This window comes from Orcinus orca, chromosome 2 (assembly GCF_937001465.1).
Source record: "Orcinus orca chromosome 2, mOrcOrc1.1, whole genome shotgun sequence".
Taxonomy (NCBI): domain Eukaryota; kingdom Metazoa; phylum Chordata; class Mammalia; order Artiodactyla; family Delphinidae; genus Orcinus; species Orcinus orca.
The window spans coordinates 68,369,812-68,386,095 of record NC_064560.1 but is presented as its reverse complement, the minus strand read 5'-3'; the positions used below and the strand labels follow the sequence as shown (position 1 = coordinate 68,386,095).

The 16,284-nt window shown below is 42.8% G+C and overlaps 1 long non-coding RNA gene across 1 annotated transcript; it reads right to left on the bottom strand.

Annotated features, from left to right (window-relative positions):
* Positions 1-7,105: 7,105 nt before the first annotated feature.
* Positions 7,106-15,369, bottom strand: LOC125963503 (uncharacterized). The gene is made up of 3 exons (XR_007475538.1): positions 14,770-15,369; positions 13,794-14,023; positions 7,106-11,843 (listed from the first exon to the last, which is right to left on the bottom strand). It is a non-coding gene; the product is annotated as an uncharacterized LOC125963503 (long non-coding RNA).
* Positions 15,370-16,284: the final 915 nt, after the last annotated feature.

The following is a 16,284-nucleotide window of genomic DNA, read 5'->3' as shown; positions in this document are numbered from 1 at the left end:
CGTTCTGAGGTACTGGGGGTTAGGATTTCAACATATGAATTTTGGGGGAACACAACTCATAACACATGTGAATGTGGTTATGGTAAATGGCCTTGTGTGAGAGATTTACCCTCTCTGGACCTCAGATTCTGCATTTCTTAGGAAGGGTGATTGTTACTGCTCTTACTTCCTGAGTCTCCAGGAGACGAAGGAGGGGACCTGTCCTATTCAATAGGCTGAGAGGGAAGCAGGTCCAACTTTACTTCTTCTGTCTCGATGAGAACCTGGATGCAGGACTGTCTCCATCAGTGCTGGTGTTGGAAAGTCCTTTTTTCTCACCCAACTCCAATCCTTGTATTAATACATAAGCTAGGCTTCATTACCAGCTTAGCAGCAGCTACCCACATGGCTCCATCCCCATTGCTAGGATGGCATAGCTCCCACCCATCACCCTCCCAGTACCTGAGCAGTTGCAGGTTTTCACATCTAGCTCCATATTCTCCTGATTTAGTGGCACCCTGGCTAACTAATGACTCCAGTCTCCCTTTCCCAGGCCCTGCCTTGTTTTCCCAAGACTAATAAGGGGCAGAGCTAATGTTTTTAGCCCAAGCCTCCACACCAACCCCAGACGAGGGGTACATAACTGCACACTCAACAATTCCTCTTATCACATGTGTTATTAGATCTGAAACTCTCCAATAACTGTATTGTCAAAGCTATACATGATGTATTCCTAATTCCTAGAATGGAATTCACTGAAATTCTACTTTCAGAGCAGTACATTTGCATAGCCAGTGAACCAACCATAGAAACATTCTGGCAGTGATTGTGCTCACAAGTGAGTACTAACAGATTCTTACAATGTATTTAATAAAAGCTAGTGGACTGCATACTCACAGACAAGCTTTCAGGGTCATGAAAGCATGGGCTGAGAGGGACCTTTAAAGGAAAAGAAGACTAGGTGTGTGATATAAAGAAAGAAAGTCAATCCTGTGGGAAGATCAGTGTGAAGTTTAATTTCATGTGTCAACTTGCCCAGGTTATGGTACCCAGTTGTCCGGTCAAACACTCGTCTAGATGTCGCTGTGAAGATATTGTGTAGATGTGCTTAACATTTATAATCAGTTGCCTTTAGGTAAAGAAGGTTACCCTTGATAATGCTTCATCAAATCAGTTGAATCTCTTAAAAGCAAAATCTAAGTTTTCCCGGAAAAGAAGGAATTCTGCCTCAAGACGGTAAAGTGGAAATCCTGCCAGAGTTTCCAGCTTGCCCTTTGGACTTCAGACTTGCCAACACCCACAATCGTGTGAGCCAAATCCTTAAAATAAATCTCTCTCTCTGTGCTTCACTGCCAGTATTGCTTTAATGTGAGAGAGAGACAGAGAGAGAGACAGAGAGAGAGATTGTGTGTGCGTGTGTGTGTGTGTGTGTGTGTGTGTGTACCCTGTTGGTTCTATTTCTCAAGAACCCTGACTGATACGATCAGATTCACTTTTAGTTGTAGCCAAGAGAACAGGATAAGTTTGAAAGAAGTACTTGAGATGAACTAATTGAGAGGCTAGAAACCAAATCTTTAGTAATTTTCCACTCTGCGTAGTAGAGAAAGAGAGGAGAAAGATAATGGCATTTGACAACTCCAAATGATCTGCTTCCCACTTGGAAGTTGCACCAATAAGGCAAAGTCCTTAACAGAAGGATGTCTAAGATGTTTTCTTAAGTCCACATACCTGAGATCCAAAGATGGTATGAATTCTAAACTTACCTCTACAAATAAATGCTTAGAAAATTCCCCTGTTGACAGGCTATAAGCATAAGATGGACTTTCCTTCCACCTCTACGCAGTTCTTGAAAAGATGCAATAAGTAGGTTATTCTAGTCTCAAAGGCAATGAAATGAATTATGGATGACTCGGCGGAGAGAACTGAACAAATAAAAATGTACATCTTCTAGGCCAAAAATAAGCTAATTAAATCAACACTCAAAAGGTAAACACTAGATGAGGGACCTATTTATTAATGACATGGAACAGGATTAATAGTCTTAGTATTTATGGTTAATTTTTTTTAATTAATTTATCTTTGGCTGCTTTGGGTCTTGGTTGCTGCGTACGGGCTTTCTCTAGTTGTGGCGAGCGGGGGCTACTCTTCGTTGCGGTGCATGGGCTTCTCATTGCGGTGGCTTCTCTTATTGCGGAACATGGGCTCTAGGCACACGGGCTTCAGTAGTTGTGGCACGTGGGCTCAGCAGTTGTGGCTCACGGGCTCTAGAGCGCAGGCTCAGTCGTTGCGGCACACGGGCTTAGTTGCTCCACGGCATGTGGGATCTTCCCAGACCAGGGCTTGAACCCGTGTTCCCTGCATTGGCAGGCAGATTCTTAACCACTGCCCCACCAGGGAAGCCCAGTCTTAGTATTTAAAGAGGTCTTAACATTCAGTAAGAAAAACCCCAATAGATGTATGTGCAAAGGAGTCTTCTACCAGGTAACTCTCAAAAACAGGTTATATAAATGGCTGGCAAACATTTGCAAAAAAATGCCCAACCCCACTAATTCAAAGAAATGCAAACAGAAGCAACAATGAGATCACACTTACATCAATCAAATTAGCAAATATAGGAAAAATGAAACTACCCATGATGGTGCTGATGGGAGTAAATAGCCTATTGGAAAGCAATCTGGCAATACCTAAAAGCTTTAACCTAGAAATTCCTCTTGTGGGAATATCTACCTAAAGAAGGGTTGAATCACAAAAATGTTTCACACAGATTAATTTAAAATAGCAAGAAATCAAAACATCCTAACAAAGAGGAATGGTTCATTCACTTAGTCATTGAAATATTTGGGTGCCCACTGTGTGATCATTTCCTGAGACTGCTAAACAATGGCTAGGTGTTCTAGATTAGCCTTCTTTTAAAAAGTGCATAGAATTTGTGTAAATAAATAGATGTATATGATTATACATAAACTTATGCATGCTTGAACATGTTTATACTGTCACTGGAAGGCTGTACAAGGAACTCAAAACAGAGGTTGCCTTTGGAAAATCAGTTGGGTAAGGGGTAGGAGAGAGAATTACTTTTCACTGTACTCTTTTGTACCATCTTGAATTTTTTCAACATGTCCATGGATTTTTGCCAACATTTTGAAAGTGCATGGTGTGAATTTAATCTTATTTTTCATAGAGATGTCTTGAGTTGTTTTCAAGGGATTTCACAGGTGTCTCGTCTTCCTGAATGTGGAAAGCTCTTCAAGGGAAGGGATGGTTTTCTACTTCTTTGCATTCTTCTACAGCGTGTAGCACAATTGGGGCACATAATGGGGGCTCAAAAACACTTGTTGAACAGAAAATAATGTAATTTGGACTTCCCTGGTGGCACAGTGGTTAAGAATCTGCCTGCCAGTGCAGGGGACATGGGTTCGAGCCCTAGTCCGGGAAGATCCCACATGCCACAGGAAAACTAAGCCTGTGCACCACAACTACTGAGCCTGCACTCTAGAGCCAGTGAGCCACAACTACTGACCCCACGTGCCACAACTACTGAAGCCCGCGCACCGCAACAAGAGAAGCCACCGCAGTGAGAAGCCCGCACACTGCAACGAAGAGTAGCGCCCTCTCACCACAACTAGAGAAAGCCCGTGCACAGCAATGAAGACCCAACGCTGCCAAAAATTAATTAATTAATTAATTAATTATTTTAAAAAAGAAAGAAAATAATGTAATTTGGTGCTCAAAGACCCTGGGAGTAGAAGTTAAAATCAGTCACTCTGGGTATTACTTTAATGCTGACTTGTATGTTTTAAGTTGTATCACATATCTTTTATACCATAGTTTGCTAATCTGCCAATGAGAAAAGCAAGATAATTGATGAAATTCTTTGATGAAACTCTGTATGGAGAAATGTAAAATACCTTTTTAATGCCTACATATCCTGTAATCTTAATAGCTGAATTAATTTAAAGACCCCTCAACAACAAGCAGGGAAACATAATCTCAAAGTTTTAATTATTACAAAAAAAAAAACCCTTGTAATATAGGGTCCATTTTGAGCATTTCTAAGAGATTAGGTTTGTTTTAGTATAGTTTGTGAGGTGTTTGTAATCTACAGCAATCCCTTTATCATCAGTTTTTTTTTTTCTTTATTCTCCTCCATATGAGAGACAGGCAACAGAGTAGTTAGGGTAATAAGTTGCATCCTCCAGTGAATTTATCTCTTTTTTACAGTTTCATGAATGAATGATAACATCATTTGAAACTGGCACTTGATTTAGTATATTGATTCCTTTCACTGACTAACAGCTCCCCCCCTTCCCATAGCCATTTACTTTCAAAATATTATCGGAGGCTGAGGAAATTCACTGGCAAACTACAAAAAGGAAGTGTATTTCACTAAATGAAGTTCCTGAAATGCAGCTTTTGTTTGTTTCTTTTTGCTCCGCCAGCAACTCCAGATTATGAGAAAATGCATTCTCTGCATTGTATAGCATAAGACAGCTTGGGACTGTTCCGGAAGGTACAGCCACTATTCGATACAAAGTACAAACAAAGCCGGGAGGGGTGTGGGGGAGGGAGCCTGAGGAAGAGAATGAAGGAAATTTTGAACAAAGGATCTGTTTTTGTTTCTGAAATTCACAGAAGAAATTACTTTGATGCTGAGTGAAGTACAAAACACAGAATTGGAGGCAGAGGTGCAAATAAGATCTGTTAACAAGAGAGTGAGGAGGACCAAATTCATTGAAAAGTAATGAGCAAATGATGCTTTGTGATGACTTAGATGCTTTGTGGGATAGGGAGGGTGGGAGGGAGTGAGGGCATATGGGGATATACATACACAAAGAGCTGATTCACTTAGTTGTACAGCAGAAACTAACAACTAACAACTGTAAAGCAGTTATACTCCAATAAAGATATTAACAAAAAAAAAAGAAAAAAGAAGTGAGCCACGTTCTCCCAGCTAGTGGAAGGGGACTTTTCTGCACAATTCCTCAATGAAAGGAAATCCTCAGATGCGCTGGAATGCACTTAAACTAGATGGTGGGAAATCGGAAAATTTTATTAAACTAGAGAATAAAGATTGAGACGCTGGTAACAGTGGCCTGTATCTAGATCGCAGGGCACCAACTGAGATCACCGGTTGCTAATCGCTAGCTTGAGGCCAGAAATCTGGGAAGGCAGCCCAGTAAAATCTGAAGGGCGTGCCTTGTCATCAGGGGAGAGGGAACAGTGTGCTGTATTTCTTGTGGCTTCTGTAATGTTTCCCTTGATAAGAGGAAGGAGAAAGAGAAAGAAGGAGGAGCAAAGGAGGAAAAGAAAAGGAAAAAAACAAAAGGTGAAGAAATTCTCATTTCACAGAGAATAAGCAAGAATGAAAGGACTAAGAGGAAGAGGCAGGAGCTAACATTTAGAACTGTCATCTCGGGGGAGGGATAAATTAGGAGTTTGGGATTAACACATATATGTTACCGAGTCTAAGCTTGTACTGCTCTCCGCAGGACAGGCCAAAAATCGAGAGATGAGTTGTTGAGGCAAGGAATAGTGACTTTATTTGGAAAGCCAGCAAACAGAAGATGGTGGGCTCGTGCACCCAAAGAACTACCTTGCCTGAGTTAGAGTTCAGGCTCCTTTTATACTAAAAGGGGAGGGAGGAAAGTCAAACACTTCCTGGTTCCCATCTGCCTCCAGAGGGGATGTTTTAATTTCTTCTTCCCTGCAGCCCTTCACAGGTGGGCCTGGTCAGGATGTTTCCTGTGAGCTAAACAAAGGTATTTTAGCTTAATGTTCATTACCTGGGAGGCAGGGTTCCCAAAAATGGACCATTATGTACAAATTAAGCTTATAGGCAACATACCTTTAGCGATTAACTTGTAATAGAGTACAAAAGATTCTTTCCTATTACATACACGCTACTATATACAAAATAGATAAACAGCAAGGACCTACTGTGTAGCACAGGGAACTATACTCAATATTTTGTAATAACCTATAAGGGAAAGAATCTAAAAAAGAATATATATATATATATATATATATATTTGAATCACTTTGCCGTACACTTGAAACTAAGACGACATTGTAAATCTACTATACTTCAATTAAATATATATGTAAATATCATCTCATTTTTTCCTCTCTACAATTCCAAAGCAGTATTAATTTATCCCCACTTTATAACGATGGAGGCACAAGGCCGTGCAGCTATGAAGGGGTAGAGCTGGACTAGAACCTGACTACAATAATCCCCCTCTTTCCTGCTGCATATGGAAACGTTCAACAGTCAGCAAAGAGGACATCTGTTAGCTTCGGTTTGGTCAATCAGTGTCAATGTGTAAAGGGAAATCAGCATGTGGGACGTAACTTGCGGAAATGTTGCTGTAACGTTAGTTAAATTTCACCTTTGAGAAAGAAGTAATGAAGGGCATGGAAAAGATTTTACTCCTTTATATCAATCCTGAACACATAGAAATGGAAATTACAACCAGTTACAATGACACACTAAAAGACTTGGCTTTTAAAAACAAAAAAAGTATTAGTTTGTCCTGGAAATTAAAAGCTGGAAAGAGATGTAGTGTTCCATGATACAAAAATTAGACTGTAGAGACTAGATGATATTTTAAATCGTCACCCCCCTCCCCCCGAAAAGGAGGAATGGTAACACACTGTGTTTACAACTACAGAGGTGAATTGAAAACACTTAACTTGGAATTTTCTGCTCTGACTCTCTCCAAACATCACATATCCCTTAAAATTGATGAACTGGCTTACTGTGGTCTTGTCTAAAAGCAGAGGTCTATGAGTTGAGCTCTTTCTTTGTTGGTGCCGATGCTACATGGGAGCTAGAAGGAGCCAAGACAGGCTCCAAGGCCCCTCTTTTTGTAGAGGACAGTACTGTGGTCCCAAACCCTCCCAGGAACCTCCTGTCATTCCAGATCTCTTCTCTCCTAACACTCCTCAATTAGGCATCATTCACTCAGTCCTGAAAACTACCGGGTCCCCACTCCAGGGAAGGACAATCAGGGAAACAGTTGCAGTCACCTTTGGACCACAGTTGCGTCTAAGAGCCCTAACTTCCGGGTTTAAGTCCTGTACCTCGTCCTTGTCTCGGCCTCTTTCCTCGCTCCTGTCCCTGTATCTTACTAAAAGTGAAAAATATAATGTCCTCTTAACTGGCTAAGGTAGAAATGAGACAAAACCACCACCATAACGCAAATGAACTGATTATTATTTATTTTTTTAATTGTGGTAAAGTACACATAACATAAAATTTACCATCTTAACCATCTTAAAATGTACAGTTCAGTGCAACCATCACCACCATCCGTCTCCAGAACTTTTTCATCATCCTAAAATGAAACTCTATACCTATTAAACAATAACTCCCCTTTCCCTCCAGGCCCTGGCAACCACCATCTTACTTTCTGACTTTATGAATTTGACTACTCCAGATGCCTCATATAAGTGGGATTATACAGTATTTGTCCTTTTGTGACTGTTTCACTTAACGTAAGGTCCTCAAGGTCCACCTATGTTGTAGCATGTGTCAAACTATCCTTCCTTTTTAAGGTTGAATAATATTTCATTGTATGAATAGACTACATTATCCATTCAGCCACTGATAGGTGATTCGGATGCTTCCATTTTTTGGCTGTTGAACTGATTTTTTAAGTCCTGCATTTCAATAAAAATTGTAAAGAAACTTTCAAAGTACTTTTCCATAGATGATCTTCTTTATTCTATGTATCTTTATTACAGTTAGGGATAAATGCATAGGGTTATTATTTTACGAGTTTTGAAAGGGAAGTCAATCACAAAAAGTGGAAAAACAACTACGCAAAGCATCCCCCTGCCACCAGTCCATGGAGGGTCCTTACCAAAGTCACACAGGGTGAAGAGGCTCTCGGCTCTGCTCTCTGGGGCTGTCCTGGGTTTTGGGTTGCCCTTGGCATACTGGAGAAGTCCAATGCCAGGTTGGAGCAGGCAGGAGAAGGAAGGGCTTGCCCTAGACCCTGGCATTTGTAATCTGCTGCCCTATCATTTGATAACAGGCAAAAAATATAATAGGTTTGATGTTGCTGTTATATCAGTGAGGTCAGAACACAAAGAAGATCAACTCCCTTGTAATTTATTTGTTAAACCTGACATTTGTATAGTGCGGGATTAGGGAGATTTTTCGTCATGGTTATCCCCATAACCATAACTCCATAGAGTTAATGATTGGAGAAAGCCCCTGAAGAATATGACAAGTATTTGATGAGCTCACCAACATTCATTCAGTCATTCAACAAACATGTTAAAGGATGTGGTAGTTTTCGCACTTTCACATGGGTTGTCTCACTTTGACTTTGCAAGAACCCTCTGTGGCAGGCCTGTTTAGTCACGTGTTATAAGGTCTGTACCAGGCAGGGTGCTGAGGGCAGCACAGCATGGGGGCTCTGCAGGCAGGGGGGCCTGGACTGGCTCCACCATTACCAGCTGGGCCACCTGAAGAAGTGACTTCACCAATCTGAGTTTCAGTTTCCACATTTCTAAAATGAGGCCAATAATAAAGTCCACCTCCTAGGGCTCATATAAGGATGGGATGAGATGAAGTGTGTAAGCCATTTCTCCCAATGCCTGGCAGACATCTGGCATGCAACACATTAACCATTATTACATATATGCATTCATCTGTTTACCTACCCAACATACACACACACACACACACACACACACACACACACACGAGGTATATATTCTTTTTTTCCCCCCTTCTTATTTATTTATTTATTTTTGGCTGCATTGGGTCTTCATTGCTGCACGCAGGCTTTCTCTAGTTGTGGCGAGCGGGGGCTACTCTTTGTTGCAGTGCGCGGGCTTCTCATTGCGGTGGCTTCTCTTATTGTGGAGCGCAGGCTCTAGGCACGTGGGCTTCAGTAGTTGTGGCTCGCGGGCTCTAAAGCGCAGGCTCAGTAGTTGTGGCGCACAGGCTTAGTTGCTCCGTGGCATGTGGGATCTTCCTGGACCAGGGCTTGAACCCGTGTCCCCTGCATTGGCAGGCAGATTCTTAACCACTGTGCCGCCAGGGAAGTCCTGTATATATTCTTAATATGCCCATTTTATGGATTAGAATATAGCCGCTCAGAGAGGTTAAGTAACTGTACAAGGTCTTGTGTGTCAGGAGAGATAACACGGATGGGGTTCAAATCCCAGATCTCTTCCATTTGATCTCTTCCATTTGACCGCTGTCTGAGCTCCATGGCCAGGACTCCATGCGGAGTGCTGGGGCAGCTGCCTGTGGCTGTCCTGACCGTGGCAGGGGGAGGTCAACAGGTATGCTCAGTGTTGGCAGCTGCTCTGGGCCTCAGCATTACCCTCACCGCATAGCAGCTGCTGCCTGGGTATAAGACCTCTACACCCCAGCTCTTGACCTCATCCACACTCATTTGCAAACCCCAAGACACCCTGTGTCTTCACACCCTCCCTCTGCGGCCCCTTCTCATCTCTCACCCTCTCTTTGCCTTCCCTGGCCACATTCTCCCTCTCCATTCTCCTCTAACCTTCTTTCACTCTTTCCTCCCTACTAGCCTAATTTGGAATGGAACTAAATTATTCTGTGTTCACTAAACAAGGTGTTACGTTTCCAGTTCTGAAGTTTTAAAAGCAAATGAGTTGAATATTTAAGCCAGGTTTTTAAAAAGGTTCAGACATCAGTGGCTTGGAGAGATTGAAGGATGTATCATAAGGAAAGAAAATCCAGCAAAATGTTCGTTGCAGAATCTAAGCGGTAGCTAGATGGGTGTTCACTGCCTAATTCTTTCAATGCCTCTTTTTGTTTGGAATAAACACGATAAAATGTTGGTGGGGGAAATCAATGGCTTTATGTTTGTCACTTTTAACTAATTTTTGTTGTTAACAGTGGACACCTTATTGAGAAGGTTTCTCCTCTGTCCTGGCTGAATGTATTTTGGGGTTGCAGTGGGGGTGTGGTTTCTCAGTGTTGGTGTCTCCCTTTGGGAGGAAAATCATGGAGGGGCTCACCCAGGGCTGGCAGTCAGTCGAGTGAGGCATCTTCAGACAAAGCTGGGCAGAAGCAGACATTCAGCTGTCAGCTTTTCTAGGAGGAACCACTAGCCTTACCAAAAGCTCTGATTTCAGCAGAGAGAATAGGGGAACTGAGTTGAATCAGGATGCCTTGGTCTTTTCACAGGAGGAACTGCCGCGGGTAGGTAACCTTCAAAGAACCCCATCCTATTCGTTCCCTATCTCTTGGTCCCTGGATTATAAGCAGTGCCTCCAGCTGCACAGGTCACAGAATCAGCCCAGTCCCCGGGACTGAAGGTCCTGCTGGAAAAGATGGCAGTGGCATGCTGGCCAGACATATTTGGGAAAAGTTGTGGTGTGTTTTCATTACCGCTGCTGCTGTTGCTGCCAAATTTCAGTGATCAGTTGAGCTGCCGTCTGGATGCTTTTTCTGAGCTGTACCCCGCTGTAGCTGTATGAATTCTCTTCTGACTATAGCCCCAAGGAGGAAACTCCAGCAGTAATGTATGCCTTGCTGGCTGGGAGAGGGCTTGCCATCAACTCCCCTCCTGCCCTCCCTCCCCCTACAGGTGACATTAAAGATCTCAGAGGGGCCTACCTGGCATTGCAACAAAAAAACAAGCAGATTCACGGAGCTTCCGATTCGAAGCAACCTAAACGCTCTCACAGGGGACTGGTTAGATAAATTATGACTCAGCCCTATAATAGGAATCTACGCAGCTCCTTTAAAAAGGCAAGAGAGTGCTTTAGGTATTGACAAGGAATCATTTCCAAGCTATACTGAGCATTAGAAATGAAAATAAAAAGGAAGACACAGAATAGTGTATGGTATGTGCGGTTAAAAATATATACCTCTGTGGTTATACATGCCAGAATATCTTTGACTGGAAGGACAAGAAAGGTTGGCTTAAGGTTTGGGGATAGGGGCAGGGTTAAAATGAAGAATCATATTCACTAGATATAATATGCTTTTTGTGTTGAGTTTTTATCATGTGTATATTTGCTATTAAAAAAAAATTACTTACCTAGAAAAAGTAGAAACAAAGCCAGACTTTCAAGGCAGCAGAACTATAGTATTCAGGCTGCTTAAGCTCCCTTTTCTCCTGTGAGTCCCAGGAGATGAATTCAACATTGGGTCTGGAGGGTGGGAGACCAGGTCACATCACAGTGAGGACCTGCTGGGGAGACCCCAAGAGCCTGCAGCAGTGTTTGTTCTGGGAGGCCCCCCGCCCCACCCGTGCCCCAGGGCAGGTTCCCTTGGGCATTTGCAGATCTAATTTCTAATTTCCAGGCAACTGTTTTGGTAAGAGGGGAGGAAGAGAAAGAAGGGCAAACCAGCCAGGATGGAGTTTGGAGTGGAAGGTGTGGCCATGTCAGGTCACTGTAGGTGTTTCCATGTGGGCCTTTGGCAAGATTCCCAGGGGTGAGCAGAGCTGTGGTCTCTCGCACTCTCTAGCGCTCTGACTTCTGGGGACACTTCACCCCAGACTTTGATGACAAGCTGCCTGGGCTTCCCATTCTGGCTCTGCCACTGACTGGCTGTGAGACTTGGACATGATTAATTTTTTTAAATATAAATTTATTTATTTATATATTTTTGGCTGCGTTGGGTCTTCGTTGCTGTGCGCAGGCTTTCTCTAGTTGTGGCGAGCGGGGGCTACTCTTCATTGCTATGTGTGGGCTTCTCATTGCAGTGGCTTCTCTTGTTGTGGAGCACGGGCTCTAGATGCATGGGCTTCAGTAGTTGTGGCTCGCAGGCTCTAGAGTGCAGGCTCAGTAGTTGTGGCGCACGGGCTTAGTTGCAAGTGGCATGTGGGATCTTCCCGGACCAGGGCTCGAACCCGTGTCCCCTGAATTGGCAGGCAGATTCTTAATCACTGTGCCACCAGGGAAGTTCCAAGGGACATAAATTTTTAAAGCCTCAGTGTTTTCATTCAAAGAGTAGGAGGGAGGGTGAGGACGGGGAGAGAAAAATGCTGCTAATGATATCATAAAGTTGTTGTTAAAATTAAGCTTTCCTTAAAAAATAAAAGTAAAATAAAATTAAGCTTTCCATAAATGTTGCCTAGCTGAGTAAGATCATGTCCTCTGGAGCCTGACAGCCTGGGTTGAAATCATAGCTATACCGGCAAACAAACAAATGAATAAACAACTTGGGACTTCTCTGGTGGTCCAGTGGTTAAGACCCGGAGCTTCCACTGCAGGGGGCGTGGTTTCAATTCCTGGTCAGGGAACTAAGATCCCACATGCCAAACGGTAGAGTCAAAATAAATAAATAAATAAATAAATAAACCATAGCTGTACCATTTTCTAGTTTTGTGACTTTGGGAAAGTTATTTACTCTCTGTACCTCAGTTTACTCATCTGTAAAATGGGCAAAACAACAGTACCTATATCATAGGGCTTTTCTGAGATATAAATAAGTTAACACTTGTAAAATGCTTAGAATAGTGCCTGGTATATAGTGAGTTTTCAGCTGGAAAATTTATTAACCCAACCTTTTATTTTTAATAATGAGGAAGTGTGGTCCACAGAGGGACTGGCCCAAGAGGGGACCATTGATTAGTGACAGAACCAGGAGTAAGACCTAATCTCCCAACTCCCAGTCTAGAATATTTTACACTGTTAACTTTAGGCCAACATATCTTCTTACATTCTGGTATAAAATTAGAAAGAAGTGAGGAGAAATCTGTTTTAGATCAAGTAAAAGGATATTGGGTTCAAATTCAGCGTGTGGTCATAGCCAACTTTCTTGGGTTCTCTGAACCTCCTCTTCCTTAGGAATAGGCTGAGGATAATAACATGGACCTCATAGTGGTGTTGTGGTAAGTGAACTTCTACATGTAAAATGCCTGGCACGTAGCATTTCTCAAAAAAAATTAATACCAATTAACAACAGATGATGGTGTTGTTAGGCCCAGGAGTCCCACATCTGTGGCTAGACGGCTTTTATTCCTCACTCTTCCAGGGGCTTGCAAACTAACTTGACAAATGCCGATGTGGATAATTCTTAACTATACAGATTCATTGTAGTAGCAATTATTGTTAAAACAAACTGGAAATGTCAGCACAAGCTCTCTGATATCAGGGGCAAGGGTGAGTTGGTTTTATGACATGTGACTATGAAATATCATGGTAAATAAGGTTGGTTTCTAAGTTGGGTAATAATATTTCTGATCAAAAGTAGGTGTGGCAAATCAGTAAAATGCAAATTAACACCACAATGAGAAACAACCCCACACCCACGAGAAAGACTTCAACGATAGATATCAAGTGTTAATAAAGATGGAACAGGGCTTCCCTGGTGGTGCAGTGGTTAAGAGTCTGCCTGCCAATGCGGGGGACATGGGATTTAGCCCTGGTCTGGGAAGATCCCACATGCCGTGGAGCAACTAAGCCCATGCACCACAACTACTGAGCCCGTGTGCTACAACTGAAGCCTGTGAGCCTAGAGCCTGTGCTCCGCAAGAAGAGAAGGCACCGCCATGAGAAGCCCACACACCACAACGAAGAGTAGCCCCCGCTCGCCGCAACTAGAGAAAGCTCACGTGCAGCAACGAAGACCCAATGCAGCCAAAAATATATAAATAAAATATTTATTTAAAAAAATAATAATAAAGATGGAACCCTCATATACTGCTGGTAGGATTGCAGAATGCTAAAATGACTTTGGAAAACAGTTTGGTAGTTTTTTACAAAGTTAACCATAATCTTATATGTTAGTTACCTATTACTGTGTAACAAATTACCCCGAAATTTAGTAGCTTAAGATAGCATTAACTTCTAAAAAAATCTCTCACTGTTTCTGTGGGTCAGAGATTGAGACAGGGTGCAGTTGGCACCATCATGTCTGGGCACAGGTGGGAGACTGAAGGCTGGGACGGGAGCCCCAGAGGGCTGGTTTACTCTCACATCTGGTAGATGATGTTGGTGTTGGCTGGGGGCTATTGTCTAGAATACACATGCATGGCTTCTTCATGTGGCCTGGGCTTCTGCACAACACTGTGCCTGGGTTTCCAGGGCAAGCCTCCTGAGAGAGGAGAGGGAGGAAGGAAGAGAGAGAGAGAGAGGGAGATTCCTGAAAACAGAGATCCTATCTTACCCATTTGTTTATACCCTTATGACAGCTTCAACCTGATAAGCAACTTTGTAATTTAACAAGTGAATTTTTCAAAATGAGTGTGTTAGCCTATGAAATGGTTAATATTATGTGTCAACTTGGCTGGGCCACGGTGCCTGGCATGTGGTCAGACATTATTCTGGATGGTTCTGTGAAGATAGTTTTGGATGAGATTAACATTTAAATCAGTGAACTTTGAGTAAAGCAGATTGCCCTCCATAATGTGGGTGGGCCTCATTCAGTCAGTTGAAGGACTGAATAGAACAAAGGCTGACCTGCTCTAAACAAGAGGGAATTCTGCCAGCTGACTGCCTTTGGACTTGAATTGCAACACTGGCTCTTTCTGGGTCTCCAGCCTGTCAGTTTACCCTCCAGATTTTGGACTTGACCTCCATAATCACATGAGCTAATTCCTTAAAATCAATCAGTCAATCAATCAAGCAATCTCTCTCTCAGCACACACACACCCTATTGGTTCTATTTTTCTAGAGAATCCTGACTAATACAGCCTGGCTTTCTAGTATCACCAAAACCATGAGCTTCTTGACCAGAAGTTTTTGCCCTTGGTTTGTAACTGCAAATGGGATTTTCATGTAAAATATTTCCTGTGCTACTTCTTAATAGTAGGCAGTGTGCCCTTGATATACAACACTTACATAGTGGCTGCAAAACCTCGTAGCAGGGTGGCAGTTCTCAGTGGTCTTCCAAGGAGGACATGAGCAGGAGCCATTACATGGCTCATCAGTGATCTGTTGCAAAGAAGCTGTGCTCATCAGCACAGAAGTAAATCTTTCATTACTGGAAAGTGTGAATCAACTCAAGTGAAACAGGGTTCTGTCAGCTTATAAAACTTAATTATGTTTTTAACTCCATAAATTTGTCCCAGTAAAGACATTTGAAAATACCTAATTTCCAGTTTGAACCAAAAGAAAATTAATTGCAAGAAGGTAAACACATATAATGTGTTCAGAAATTATCTGCATTTTAATTAATCTCTTAACTGTGTCTTCCAACAGGGGTGTCTGCTTGAAATTTTTGTGTCAACGCTGCATCAGAGTTGCTCAGTTTCCTTGCAGACAACAAACCCCAGATAATTCTAAACTTTCAGAATAAGAACATCCCCCAAAGAAGAGAAAATAGAGTGGGTGGCTTGAGTTTTCCACCCTTGGGGAGTTAAGAAAAACACTTCAGCATGAGGACAAAAGCTCCCTTGTTCAAGCACTTCCCCAGCTGCACTTCAACTAAATATATCCTGGGCAGAGTGTTTTCACTTCTCCACCCCTCTCCTGGAGCCAATCACATGGTGACAAATAGCTCAGAGGCCCCCTGGGACTGACACTGCAGAGGTAGTGCCTTGGTTACTGGCTGGGCCTTGCTGCCCAGCACAGGGCCCCTCTGTGGCCGCCCTGCTTCCCCGGAGGCTGTGGGAAGCCCAGGGCCAAGAGGAGGCCTGCAGGGGTTAACACAGCGGCCTGTCTGGAATTCATGCACCACCTGGGCTGACAGCATGAATGACTCATTGTTTCCCCTCTGAACAGTCTTAGGAGTGCTTCTCGGTGTCAATAACTGAGGCAAAGTGAAATTGTTTTTTTCCCTTTCACCATAACCAGTTTTCTAAACCTGAATATAGAACTGGAAATCTGCAGCAGTAGTAGCCAAGGTTACTGCTTTGACTTGGTGTTCTGGGGACAAAGGATTTAAATTTACTGTCCCCAAACAGAAAGAGGCCTAAAGCCAGGGGTCCTTTGATTTACAGCTTGTGTGACGGTCCTATAAAAAGAAGCAAACTTAGTTTAAACCTCTAGTCTGCCTAAGCCTGCGGCCTGGCTGGCTACAGTACTAGGTTTTACGTTACCGGTGATTTGTATAAATGGAAATTTTGACCAATCACTTCCTGTGGCTAAACTTAAGACTTGCAGTCATCCACTCCTGGTTCTAAAGCAGGTATTAATCATCACGCCCCACCTCACATTTTCGTGTATGGAGCCCTTCCTTGGTGTCAGCGAGGTTTACTCTCCTTGGGAGACTGGATCAGTACATTTCCCTGGACTGTGGGATCTTTTGCCTTTCACGAGACATCTCAGTGCAAAAGCTTGAGAGACAGACCACACATTTGACTACCTTTCTGCAAGTGTGTCATAGATAACAGATTTTGAACTCTTGCTGCTTTG